Raw genomic sequence first — 14,354 nt, forward strand, 5'->3', positions numbered from 1 at the left:
TTCCTTCCTTCCTTCCTCCCTTCCCTTCCTGTTTTCTTACTTGCTTGCCTGCTTTCCTGCTTCCTTTCTACCTTCCTTTTCTTTATTTTCTCCTTCCTTCCTTTTTCTTTCCCCTTTCTTCCTCCCTTCGTTCCTTCCTAACTTCCTTCCTTCCTTCCTTCTTCCCTGCCCCGTCCCTTCTTTCCCTCCTTTCCTTCCTCCTTCCCTCCCTCCTTCCCTTCCCTCCTTCCTTCCTTCCTTGCTTCCTTCCTCCCTCCCTCCCTCCTTCTCTCCCTCCCTTCCTCCCTTCCTTCCTTCCTTCCTTTCCCTTTCTTCCCTCTTTCCCTAGCTTCTAGCCCTATCCCAGGCATTAGATATCTGCTTGAACACTGTCAAACTGAACCGAGCCTCAAGTCCTGGGAGGCGCAGGGTCAGACAATCACAGCAGGCATTTGGGAGTGCCCAGCCTCCACTTCTCTCTGGAGGGGCAGGAAGAGGTCTGTGTGTCAGACACGTTCCAACCCACCCTCTCCTTCCCCTTGCTGGTTGTGAAGAAAGTGCTGTCATCCACCCACAGAAACTGGACTTCAGGCCATCCTGCTACCCCTCCCTGGACAGTCCCCAGCCTCTCCAACCACAAGGACTAGGCTGAGCTGCTGAACAAAGGGTGCCTGCTTCTGGGCAGCCCGGCTCTCTGGCTCTGCAGTCCTAATAGCCTCTTTGAAGGGATGATGGACAGCAGCATCTCCAGCTCTTCCTGTCCTTGACTTCTGCAGTTAGGTGGAAGGGCACACTGAGAACTATCTTAACTTAGGTCCCCTCAGCACAGCTGGCTTCATGGGTATGTGACTGGTGCTTGGCAGTACCCCACACTTGGCTTAATGCTCTGCTGTTGCTCTCTTGAAATTCTTAAGCCCTGCCTTTTCATTTTGTAGTGGGTCTTGCAAATTATATAGCTGGGCCTGCCTCTCAGGCACAGGGCATTAACAAGAAAATAGGAGGGCAAAATCAAAGTGTGCCTATCAAAAAATGTCTTTGAAAAGGAAAAGGGCCCAAGTTAATTTAATCATTGGCTAACTTGTAAACAAGAAATACCTGTAAATGCAAATTAGGGAAAATGAGTCTTTTCTGCTTGGAGAAAAGGTAATGGGCAAGCAGAACATGTTCTATGGTGCCAGGGACATTTGGGTTTAACTCAGAGGTTCATTGGAAGGAAGCATGAGGAAATGTAAAAGTTGTGGTAGTAAGATAGTGGGATTAAGGGAAAAAATCATTTTACCATAAGATTTCTTTTCAAACTTACTATTAATTTAATGGTAAATAGACATTTCAATGGAAGAATCAGAGGCTCCAAGGAGAACATGAACAGAAGGGAACATAAATGTACTATGGAATTTACCTGAACCTACAGAATCTCTCATATTTTATCTTCAGTTCCAAAAAAAGAAAAGACCGCCCCAGAGATGAGGGCTCAGGAAATTTGGCTAATTACTTCTTTAACAGTTATCAAGGGAGACTTGAACTGTTACAAGGAAAAATGAATTGAAATGTCTGGAGAGAGTCTGTACGACATTGTGTGAGTGTATGTCTGTGTATGTTTTTTTCAGGCTACATTTCTAAACTACAGGAATAAGCACAACCTTCAATAACAAATAAGGGGTGATGGGAGGCAAATTATTGGGTAGCCCCATACAGAAATTCCATCCAGTCAGCTCATTACTTACACCTGTCCCCCATAGAGTGCCTTCCTTCAAAATCTCTATAGAATCACTTCTACAATGAATTATGCAACATTCACTCCACTATCTTTTCTTAACTTTTTAAAATAAACTTTTAACTTTAGACTAATTTTAGACTTACAAAAATGTTGCAAACGTAGTACAGGGAGTTCCCATACACCTCCATCCAGTTTCTTTTATTGTTAACAGCCTATTTCACGATAGTACTTTCAGCAAGATAGTAAGCCCCAAATTGCAAGCCCAAGATTAAGTGAGTTTTCCAGAGTTACACAGTGCATGACCAAAGCCAAGATTAGAACCCAGGCTGCCTGACTCCAAGTCCAGTGCTTGCACTATCACTCCACCTTATCTTTATTTGGATACCTGTTATCTCTCTTACTTGAAGGTAACTTCCATAGGGAGGACTATAGCCCGCATATTTGTATACTACTCCCAGCACTTAAAAAAACCCAACTCTCATTAATGTTTGCCTATAGTAGGGACTAGACAATTATTGACTAAATACATGAATAAATAACATCTCTCTAAAAATATAAGCATATATCCATTTTCTTTTCCACCAACATTATGAACATGACATCTGCCTCGCCTGCAGCATTGATTTATTACATTTTCTGCTTTTTGTTTTGTTTTTTTATCTTTGCCACCTTTAGAGACAAAACAAAGGACATATTGTTTTAATGTGTTTCTTGATTACCAGTGACTTGATATTTTTTATGTATTTACTGGTACTGGAAAATTCCTCTATTTAATTTCCTTGCCCATTTTTTCCATGAGGGCAATCGTGATTTTCATATTGATTTAAAGGAGCTGTTCATATATGAAGGACATTACACCTCTGTCATTTTTTTTCTTCATAGTTTGCCTCTTAATTGTATCTATCTTTTTATTGTACTAAAAAGTTATGCTAAAATTCATGGGAAAAAGTGTTTGCCATAGTATGGTTATAAGAGAAAAAATTAAAAAACAGAATAAATATCCAACAATAGGGAAGAACTAAACAAAATATAATGCATTCATTTGACAGGAATGTTACACATTGATGAAAAACATGTTTTTGAAGATTATTTAATAAAAATAAGATGCTCAAACATTTCCATTTAATATTAGGTGGAAAAGTATATGAGAAAATATGTAATACTACAGTGATATTAAATATATACTTAATTAGGAAAAAAGATAAGTTCACAAAATCATTAATGATAGCTATTTTTGGGTTATGGAAATATAGGCAATTTTAATTTTCTTCTCTAAACATTTTTGAATCTTCCAGATTTTTATAATTAACATATATTTAAAACAATAAAAAGTGTGTTGTTGTTAAACACCACCAAAAAGTGTGTTGGTGGATGGTGGTGATGTGAATGTAATACATGAAATTATATACTTGAAAGTGGTTAAAAAGGGAAAATTTATGTTATAAATAAGTTACCACAATAAAAAATATTTTTTGAGAGTATGTGTTGGAAACAGCTGAAGTGCCCATCAACAGATGAAAGGATAAACAAACTGTGATATATACATACAATGGAATATTATTCAGCCATAAAGAGGAATGAAGTTCTGATACATCTCACAACACAGGTGAACCTTGAAACCATGATGCTGAGTGAAATCAACCTGATACAAAAGGACAAATATTGTATGATTTCACTTGCATGGAATAATTAGAATAAGCAAATTCATAGAAACAAAGTAGATTAGAGGCTATCAGGTGCTAGGGGATGGGGGTGGGAAATGGGGAGTTATTGCTTAATGGATAAAGAGTTTCTATTTGGGGTGAAGAAAACGTTTTGGTAATGGATGGCAGTGATGGTAGCACAATATTGTAAATGTGATTAATGCCACTGAATCGCACACTTAAAATGGTTAAAATGGCAACTTTTATATTATATATATGCTGCTATAATTTTTTTTTTAAGTCTGTGGTGTGAGGAATGGTGGGCTGCTATGAAGCCTCTGTAACTCCCATTTGCCAAAGAGAGAGAACAGAGCCAGGGCGGCAGAGCATCTTCCCAGAAAATTGCCTAGCAACCCATGCCCTCTGCACCCGAGTTTAAATATATTCTCACATCACCCATAGGTCGCATCTAGATAATAAAGAAGGCAGCGTCTGTAAAGCTGTAAGAGTCATCAAATAGAGATGTGGAGCTGACTGAAGATTCCCAGAATCAACTGTGTGCTCATACCCAAATGTCACCACAACCAGCACTTACCATAAGGAGCCAAACAATTGTGCCACTTAGTTATCAAGGCATGTAAGAGTCACATTTCTAAGCAACCCCTGGGGGGAATTCATAAGCTGCTAATCCCAGCCAGAGCATTCTTAGAAATGCCACCTACCAAAGCCAGCAGTTCTGAGAACAGAGCAGCGGTTCACACCCATTGGAGAGGGAGCCAGAAGCTATGCAGGGACTGTGCCTGGAGAATGTCCCCACAGGGAAGGATGGCTTGCTCGTGCTTAGCTCAGGTTTGGCATCGTCTCACACTACCCTCCTTCCACAGGTAGAGGAAGAAGGCCTGGTGTTCAGAGAAGGTGAAATTTATAGGCCTACTGTCCCAACTCTGGGGGCCAGAGAAACTTCTCATTCTTCCCTGCTCTGCTCTAAATGTCAAGGTAGGAGAGAGAGTGTGGTCGACTCCTGCAAGCTACATCTGCCAGGATCCTTGTCAATTGGCTTCTGTCCTGGGAGCTTCCAGAGGGACCCTGTGTAGTAGGAAAAGGAAGGGCATGGCTCCTCCTCCCTGTCTGCAAGCAGAAGATGCATCCCTTAAGATTCCAGCTCCTGCAAGACTGACTGTGGTCCCAGCTGCTGCCTGATGACCGTAGCCCCTGCCCTTGAGTAATCCCACCTCCTCCGTTTGTCCCTCCAGCCCAAGGTGGTCACACCTTCCTGCTGTGGCTAATCTCGTGGTTGCCTCTACTCTTCCTTCACCTACATAACCAGTTTCTGGCATTGAACTCCGTCTGTTGAAAAATACTCAGAGTGGATCTTGTTTTCCCAGTTGGTCACTGACCCTGCCAAAGAGAACAGATACCGCCCCACTTGCCTACTGTCCCATTTCCACTCCAAAGGTCTAAAAGTGGGAGGAAACTGGTTCGAACAGAAATAAACCACATTGTGGACAAGAAAGCTGTCTAGTAGCAATCAGCCTTGCAGCTGACCACAGCTTTTTCATGGTCAGACTAGTAAAAATCAGCTTAAGGCGAGGCACTGCATGTCATCAGGCTGTTACTCCACACATGGGGACTTTCTATAACCTACCTGCAATAATTGGGCATCATGTGGCTTCTAAACACTTTTTTTTAAGCCTTTCAATATTTTTCTTCCAAGAAGTCTAAGAAGTCCTAGAAAAAACAGTCCTGTCGCTGACTGTATGGAGACCTTCATCTGAGTTCAATGTCGTACAACCACCCCTGAAGAATGTCTCGTTGGGGAAATCACCTTTGGCAACTTCCCCAGCAGCTGGGACAGAGGTTGTTCAGAGAAGGTTCTGTTGATCTCATGGAGAAGGAAGGAAGACAGAGGGGCATCTAGGCAACCACTTATGATGTCATGGACCATTCAGGGTCTCCAGACAAAGGAGCCAGCAGAAGCTTCCACCTGCCCCTGGAGGAGCTAAGGGCAGGATTTTAGAGACACAGACCCAGCCCGCCGCACAGGGCCCAGCCCCGCTGGCTCTGGGGCCGCCCTATGGGGAGACAAGAGGAGCTCTATTCTGCAATCAGGAATCTCCAGGTCGGGGAGGAACAGCAAGTTTAGGATCAAATGAGTTCCACATCAAGTAAAGTGCTCTGCTGACTGAAGATGTTTGAAGCCAAGGCCCCGGGGGCACATTTGTCAAGCTCTCAAAAAATAGAAATCAGGATCAAAGCAGAAGCACTTTCCAAATATAAACATTTGTCACCTACTTTTACTTTTGATGTGTCCCATTTTGAATATGTTTCTCCTTTTAAAAAAAGGACAGCTTAATCTTTCCGCACACATACTTGGGTCCTTCAAAAGGAGCCCAGGGACAATTTGGAGGGTGGGAGGAGAGGTGAGAAAGGAAGTTCCAGCCAGGAAAAATAAAAGAGGAGAGAAAACTCTCTCCAGAAGACTGAAACAGGAAGGAAAAAAGGAAATTAACATTTACAGAGCCCTAGGCATTTTACATATTAGCTCACATTTTCCCTCAGATTGACTCTGGAAAGAGGGTATCATTATTCCCATTTTGTAAAGGGTGTAAGTCAGATATCCAAAAGAGCACAAGCTTGTAAGAGCAGAATCAGAATTCCATCTGAGGTGTGTTTGAGTCCATAGTTCAAGCTGCCTTATAAAAGCAGCCTCAGCTAGCAGGTCAGTGTCCTCAGGATAGCAGAATATCTGTTGGACCCTCCATGCCCACTTACATCTACGTTTCTGGAAGAGACCACATCAATTTAGAGTTGGGAAGCTCTTCTCTTGGCCTCTAATCCAGCCCTTATCTAAGACCTGCTGCCCAATTCCAGAAGCACACAGCTTTGGTATCTTTGAAACCACCTTGCTCTGTCACGTTTCTACAAAACAGCACAAAGGATCTACTCCAATGGAATGAGCATGTAACTGCCATCTACTGATGCCACAACATTTCCCTTATCTAGGACTCCCTCCCCATGCCTTTTCAAATCCTACTCACTCTTGGAGGCCCAGCTCAAGCACCAGCCTCTCCATAAAGCCGTATAGACCATTTCGGTGCCAATGGGCCATTTCACCTCTCCTTTCAAAATGTGCTGCCTTGCATTTGTATTGAAATGGTTTTCGTGGGTTAGCCCTTACTATCTAACTGGATTACAAATTCTCTGAGGGAACATTCCTCCCTAAAGCAAGTGAAGCAAAGAGAACACATTTCTACCAGGGCTGTAGACCATTCCCACTCAGAGCTGGTTGGACGCCATTAGGGAGTTGAAGCAAAAGGACAGAGCAAACAAGGAAGAGAAGATGACTAGTGAGGGGCTGGTCCTCCAAGATGACTAGTGAGGGGCTGGTCCTCCCGAGAGTGCCTGGCTCATTGTGCCTGGCTTCTCCTATTAGCCTAGGCAGAGAAAAAAGGAAAACTAATTTTCTGTTTTATTTCAAAATCACAAGTCATGAATCTTGAGAACTGTACTTTCCAATAGAAAAATGACCTAGAAGGAGGAAGATGAGGCAGAGATGAGGAAAAAGTATCTTCTAATGGGTCTCTCTGGCTGGGTACTGGTTCCGGTTTCTGCCTCCCCCAATGGGAAACCTTCCTATCTTTGCTTTGCCCGAACTGTGAATTAGCTTTTAGATGCATTTAAAGGTGAACCTACAGAGATTTACACTTCCCTGGATCATATAATCCTCTTGATGAAATTGTGAGATACATAATTATAACAGGAGATAAGGTTTAATTTAGGAAATTTGGTAATTGCTGAATGTGGTAAATCATCTTTAAAGCAAACACACTTATAGTCTCAGAGATAAAGTTCATTCTCCTGTGATGAGGTCGTTTCACAGAATGCTATGAGGTCCTGGGCAGGGTTTCAAAGCCGTTAAGTTAGACTAGGTGCGATAGAGCTGCTTGTTGTAGCTGATGGGATTTATGGAAATGTTGGCACCCAGGTGACAGGCTGGATAATCTTTAACAGAGGAAGTCTGTCTGGTGCCTGCTCTTTGTTCCAACTCTACTCTAATATTTGAGAACCCTTATGATATACTTGCTATTCACAGACACATTTTGGACGGTCACAAGTACAGCCTGGTGTTAGATGCTGAGCAAATAAAGTGGCCCCTACCTGAGACTCCCTCCCTGAAACCTGACAAAGCATTGGGGGAATTTGCTCTCCTCTCAGTAATATTTTACAGAGGCAGTGAAATGTATTTTCCAGAAAATATTTTATATAATTAGCTTATTTTCTTAGGTAGAACATTATACACTTTGAGCTTAGGAAACATTTTACAAGCTTTGTTGCCTGTGTCATACTCTGTATCTCTTGTAAAGGGCAGTCTCCTTGGGACCCTGTAAACTCACCTGCGCCAAAGCCATCGCTTTCATGTCCTAGGCAACCCAGCCAGACAATTTCTTAAAGATTGCTAATAGAGAAGGACTCAAATGACAAGTTGTGATCTTCATAACTAATAGAGGAACTTGGAAAAGAGTGCCTAATATGCCAAAGTATTTGATTTGAAAGCTTTGAATCTTTTATTCCCCTGCAGTGAAAAATTCTTCGAGGTATAGAGAATATACACATGATTGGGTGGTTAAACAAAAACAACAACAACAAAAAGACTAGATCAGCCCTTGTTTTTCACTAAGCTTTGCTTAATACCATCTGTACTTTATTAATGACAACAACAACACCCAAAATAACTTGACACCGTTAGCTTTCTCCCTTTGTTCCTCTGATGAAGATGAGGCCACTAGTGAGCACATTTTGATCTAATTATTTAAATCCTGTTTTGAATTTCAGAACTGGAAGCCTTTGACAGCAAGGACAGTGTTTCCAGCATTGCTCTTTTCCCTGACACATGGGATGGGCTCAATAACTGTTTAAGTAATAAATTATTGAAATGAAATGCATGATCTTTTTTTTCATTGAGTAGAATGGCCATCTATTATCACTTCTCTCAATGAACAGCTATTAAATGCCCACCCTGGGTTAAACACAGGATGCAGAGATAAATGAAATGCACTCAGTGTCCTGCAAGAGATTACACACTCTGGGTGGGATAAGGGGACTGGTAAGCAGCTATGAAAGAATGGCTACATTAAGTACAGGCAAGGAGTAGGGAGAATGGCTGGATCTCCTCTCCCTGGAGAACACAGCTGACTTCACTACTAAGTTTCCCGCGCCTGCAGGTGGCTCAGCCTCTTCTCACAAAGGAGAGTCCTGAGAGCGTTAAAAAAGGAGCATTAAAAAGACTGAGACCTGGAGCTGGCGTCAATGGAATATGCAGTCTAGAGAGAGTCAGATGCTTGTCAGTAGCCGCAGAGCTGAGTAGATCTGGGAGAAGCCCAAGTGCCTCACTGTGCATGTGGGCTGCAGACCTGTACCCTGAACTCTGAGAAAACTAGCAATACCAACACTGCCATGGGATCCTTGCTGCACCACCCCACCCCAACACTCCCCAAATGCTATCCTACAAGGAGGCTTTGGGACAACAAGAGGGCAGGCTGCAAAACCTAAAGGTTTGGAAACCTCTCAAGGATTGACAGAAGAGTGAGACCCTGCACAGCCAAAACTCATTAAAGAGTAAGCTAGATGCCCTTCCCTGAATACCAAATTTTCTGTCAGTGAGTGACTTTGCCACCAAACAGGATAGAGGTCATTAGGGGGGTAATTTTGGGCTTTCCTAAGAGGTTTCTGTTTAGACCACCAATTTGGTAGAGAAATAAGCATATCCCTTATGTATCATGACATAGACAAGTCTTGAAATTGCATCAGGAGATGAGGTTTTGTGCTTCCCCTTTTGTGTAAAATGAAGGATTGAACTGAGTGATCTCTGAGGTCCCATATTTAATCTATTAGCTTTTCTGCCCTAACAAATCATTTCCCCAAAACCCTCTATCACCAAAGCCCAACCTTGGCTTTTCATTCAACAACTATTTATCTTCATCACTAAAGGCCTTTCTCAAAGATAAAGAAAACTTATAGGAAAGAAAACGTAAGGAAAAAGGAAAAAGGACCCAATAATCTCCCATCCCAGATATTTATCCATCACAGTGCTTTATGTATAGAGTGATTTTCCTATTATATTTAGATTACAATCAAACTGTAAAAGAACTGTTATCTCCCTGTTCCTGTGTTTTTACTTGAAGCTCTGAGAACTTAGTACTTCTATATTAGAGAAGATGTAAATACTATAAGAAAATGTTTACATTTTAAAAATCCATTTTCCTTGATCATTTGTAGAAGGAAAAGAAAAAAAAAATCTCTGTACTAACACATCAGTTCATTGTGACTTTGTAAAAACTGTTTACCACTGAAACTACATTTTACACAAAGCCACCTGAAGACTGCCCTTCCATTCAGCAACATTTCATTTCCCTCAGCTTTTGTTAGAGTTTTGCTGTGTCTCTCCCTCAATCTTTCATTTTTTTCACCTTGACGCGTCCCTGATAGCGCTTAAAGCACACTCCAACTTGGGAAGGAGAAGGACAGATAGGCCCTGCCCTTGTAAACTTGAGACAGATCTTGTAAAAGATTTGGGTCTTGGGAGTTTATGTTTTTAAATTGTAATTAGTGCTAGCACAGGATTTATTTCCAGCTTTTTAGAAAAATGTGTTTGGTACTCTTTTATAAGACTAAGAAAAATGCCAATCTAGTTATCGAAGAACCAAATAGCAGCTGTCACTTGGTCTCTGGGAAAACAAACACCTTGCCAGAGAAGGCTTTTGATGGCTGGCAAAAGGTTGAGTGAAGGACAAGCAGGGGAAATCCAAAGGAGATGTTTGCAATAGAGTTTGGGTGAATTTCAGCCTTCTGTGAAGGCTGGACCTATAAGTCACACGTACACACACCTTAGCGGAAATACTCCAGCCATTTAAATCAGAATGTCAGCCAACATGTGCTCGCACAGGGCACTGGCCCTGGCAAGAAAGAGCCATGTGTGATTGAGGTAAAGCGAGAGGAAAAAGTGGAAGCAGGATGCTGGTGATGTCATCACAACCCAAACAACTAGGACTCTCACTGCCAAGGGGTAGCTCTGGAGAAGGCATTTCTTATTCATTTTAAGTGCAGTTGAAGAAATTTAAAGGGTGGCGAGCCCTTATTGGATGTTTCCTTTTATTACAAAGTCACTTCCCAAACTTATGTAGATGTCATGCTTACAGAGCCTTGAAAGGTCAAAATAAATAACTTTACTCACAACCAGAAGAAAGTTCATGTCCAGTTCACCCTACTAACAGTATCATTCTGAGATACAATTTAGTCAACAACATTATTGAACTTGACCATAAGAAAAACACTGGAGAGCAGGGAAGAGACTTAAAAAAAAAAAAAAAAAGTGGTGTCATTTCAGCCACTGCCCTCAAGAGGACAAGAAAAATAATTATAATATAGAACGAGAAGACAGATAAATGGATTTGGCATATATTTGGTGCTCAATTAACATTTACTGAATGAATGAATGATTAAATGGTAAGAAAATAAATAGAAGCAAAGAAGAGAAGGTGATTAATTCTGGCTGGGGACACCCAGGAGATGACATTTGATTTTGACCTTGAATGATGAGTAGAATTTTCTCAGTGATAGTGAGAAATCCATTCCAGGTGAGGTTTTAGTGTGAGGAAAGAGTAGAGACTAAAGAACATGCAAGCTCACAGCAAAGTAGCTAATGGTCTGGTTTGAATGGACTATTTGAAATGGAGTAGAGGGAACTGATTTGGGTTCGCGGCAGGCAGCTTTGGGTTTGAAAAAGGAAGCTTCAAATGCCAAAGCCCTTGGGATTTTGGGGACTTTTTTGTTTTTGTTTTTAGGATAAAGCCTATGAGGTTCATCAGTTGTTCAATCTATTTGCAAAGCAGTGCTTAGCTCACTGCCTTGATGTCTTCATATGTGTTGGCCTGAGCCACTGCAAATGCATTTCAAGGCTCTCAATACAACCGTGTAGTTAGTGGGTTTTTAAAAATTAGTTATTTATTTTATTAGATAAGTTGTAGGTTTATAGAAAGATCATGCAGAAAATACAAAGTTCCCAATACCTGACTCTATTTTTAACATTTTGCATTAGTGTGGTACTTCTGTTACCATTGATGAGAGAATATTATTATAACTATACTACTATATTCTACTATATTCTATCATTTACATTATGGTTCACTGTGTTGTACTATCCTATGGTTGCTTTTTAAATTTTTTTTTCTAGAAAAATCTGGAATGCTTAATGAATTCATGTGTCATCCTTGCTTAGGGGCCATGCTAATCCTCTCTGTATTGTTCCAATTTTATTGCATGCGTTGCCTAAGCGAGCTCTTCTGATCAGAGTTTAAACAAAACTGGACTTAGGCAGTCAATGTGTTCCAGGTTGAGAAGGTATGAATTGTCAGGACGAGACAGAAAAGGCTGCCACCTCTTAGCTCTTAGCCCACGTGGATAAGAAAAGGGAGACTCTTAACTCCCTAACAATTCATGGGAATCCAAAAGCACTGAAATTCCCATGGAATTCAAACAAACACATAGTTATTAAGAACTCACAATGTACCAAACACTCTAGTCTCTGCTACCAAGAATCCTCCAGAAACAAAACAGTCTAGTAGGAGACATAAGTCACAAATAACCTTACTGAGATATAATGAGAGTAGTACATATAGGGTGCCAGTAGGAGTCAAAGAGAGGACCATTTGGGTTCGGATGCCTTGGGAAAGAAGTTTTGAAACATCATGTTTTAGGCAAGAGATGGGGGGGGGGGCAGAAATCACCTTCTGGCAGAAATCCAGCAAAGGCTTAGGGTGATGGATCTCAATGCTGGCTGCAAATTAAAATCACTGGGGAAGCTTTTAACAATTTCTCATTCCTAAGAGCCATCCCAGAAATTCTTATTCAACTGGTCTAGGGAAGGTCCTGTGCATTGGTAATTTCTTTAAAGCTCCCTGGGTGATTCTGATGTGCAACCTGGGGACTTCTGGGAAGAGTGAGCTATACTGTTTGGAAAATTCAGGCACAGGAAGTGAGTAGCACAGAGCAGAACCTTCAGCGTTGGGGGACGACTTGGTGTTAGTGGGCCTTGGTGCCTGAATCCCCCCCAAAGAAATGAAAGCATTTTTCTCCTTGGACAGAGCTCCCTGTTGTTTAGGAAGCTGTTTTGCACATCTCAAATAAGAGTATGTGCTGTGTTGCTCATTGAATGGCATATTTCACCACTCTTTTTCTAAGAAATCCCTCCAACTAGCACTCATAAATAGTAAAGAGGATGGAAAGGGGGCAGAAAGAGATTTCAATTTATATCAACAAATGGAGAAATAGCATGAATTATAGAGGAGGGATGGGGAAATGAGTATGTTAAAAAGGAACTTTCCCATGTTTAGAAATTGATTGCGGTAATGAATGCACAACTATACAATGGTACTGTGAACAACTGATTGTACACTGTGGATGACTGTATGGTATATGAATATATCTCAATAAAAGAATTTTTTTAAAAAAAAGAAACTAAAAAAAAAAAAACAAAAAAAAGGAGCTTTCCCTCTCTCACCCTCCTCTGCCCCCAAATACATCACTCAATATTCTAGAGGAACCACTGCATTACTCTGGCTTTAGAGGGCAGGACCAGCCATTCAAATTATATCAAGCTTAAGTTGTAAACCTCAGACTGTACAAAGCAGGTGAGAATTCATTCAGCAAAATTTACTGAGCACTTGTTTTGTGGGCCAGACACTGCATATCAGGGGCTTGAGAACAGTGCTGTCTGTCCACAAGGAGCTTGCTATGTAGTACAGCAGACAGACATGCAGAGAGGCACTTACCCTCTCTTGTGATGGGGACTGTGATCGAGGTCGCCCAGGATGCTACTGAGGCACACAGGAGAGACACCCCAGCCAGTCCAGGTCACCGAGTAGGTAGACAAGTGCTGAAGGTAAGGGATGGAGATTCATTCTAGACAGAGGAGGCAGCAAGAGCTAAAGCATGTGAAACAGAGGACAGAGGAATGACCCCTTCCAGGAACTAAGAGTAGTTCAGTTAAATGTGTCAGGAACTTAGAATTGCCTGGTTGAGCTTGTTTAAAAAATGAGACCAGAGTAAGAAGCCGAGTGAAGTTTAAACTTCATTCTTTGGCAAAAGGGAAGCTGTTAAGGGTTTTTAAGCAGGAAAATTATACGGTCAAGGTTCACATTTTCAAAGGTATCTGTCTGTGGTTTGGGGGATGCATGGAAGTGGGTCAAGATGGGGAAAGGAGCAGCCAGCCAGTGGGGAGACAAGGAGCAGCATTGCTGCAGATCCATCCATTTGACCAGCCAGGTCATCTGAGGACTTACAGGCAAAGAGAGGAGAATAAGGCTGACTGCACTGCTTTCCAGAAGCCTACATTTCTGGGGGAATTAGTAAAAAATAATAAACAAATACTTATGCAAATAACTACTTCATTATAAATATGATAAATGCTAGGAAGTAATGGTAAAGGGGGTTATGAAACACTTTTAACTAGGGAGACCCAGCCTGGTGTGGGATATCAAAAAAGTCTTCCTGCAGAAGTAATATTTAAAGTTTAAGACTGGAGGTTGGTTTGGCAAAGGTTCCCAAAGGTGGGGGAGCAGGTGGAAGTGGGGGCTGGAGGAAGGTAGGTTGTGGCAAAAGAATATGTATGTGCTACAGCATGGATGAATCTTGAAGACCTTGTGCTGAGTGAAATCATGTTAAGTGGTTAAAATGAGAAAATTTATAATATACAATGTTATCACAATAAAACTTAAAACAAAAACAAAAACTTAGAACCATTTGACCCGAAGAGCGAGCCTTAATATAAACTAAGGACTTTAGTTAATAATATAATTATAATAATTTTGGTTCATCAAGTATAACAAATGTACCACACTAATGAAAAATGCTAATAATAGGGAAAACTAGGGTAAGAGGGGACTATATGGGAACTTTGTGCTTTCTGCATGATTTTTCTGTAAACATACAACTACTCTAAAAAAATAAAGTATTAAAAA

At 41.2% G+C, this 14,354-nt stretch overlaps 1 non-coding gene across 1 annotated transcript; it reads right to left on the bottom strand.

Annotated features, from left to right (window-relative positions):
- Nucleotides 1-11,569: 11,569 nt before the first annotated feature.
- LOC119511927 lies at nt 11,570-11,674 on the bottom strand. The gene has a single exon (XR_005212273.1). It is a non-coding gene; the product is annotated as a U6 spliceosomal RNA (small nuclear RNA).
- Nucleotides 11,675-14,354: the final 2,680 nt, after the last annotated feature.

Source organism: Choloepus didactylus, chromosome 16 (assembly GCF_015220235.1).
Source record: "Choloepus didactylus isolate mChoDid1 chromosome 16, mChoDid1.pri, whole genome shotgun sequence".
In the NCBI taxonomy this organism is placed as follows: domain Eukaryota; kingdom Metazoa; phylum Chordata; class Mammalia; order Pilosa; family Megalonychidae; genus Choloepus; species Choloepus didactylus.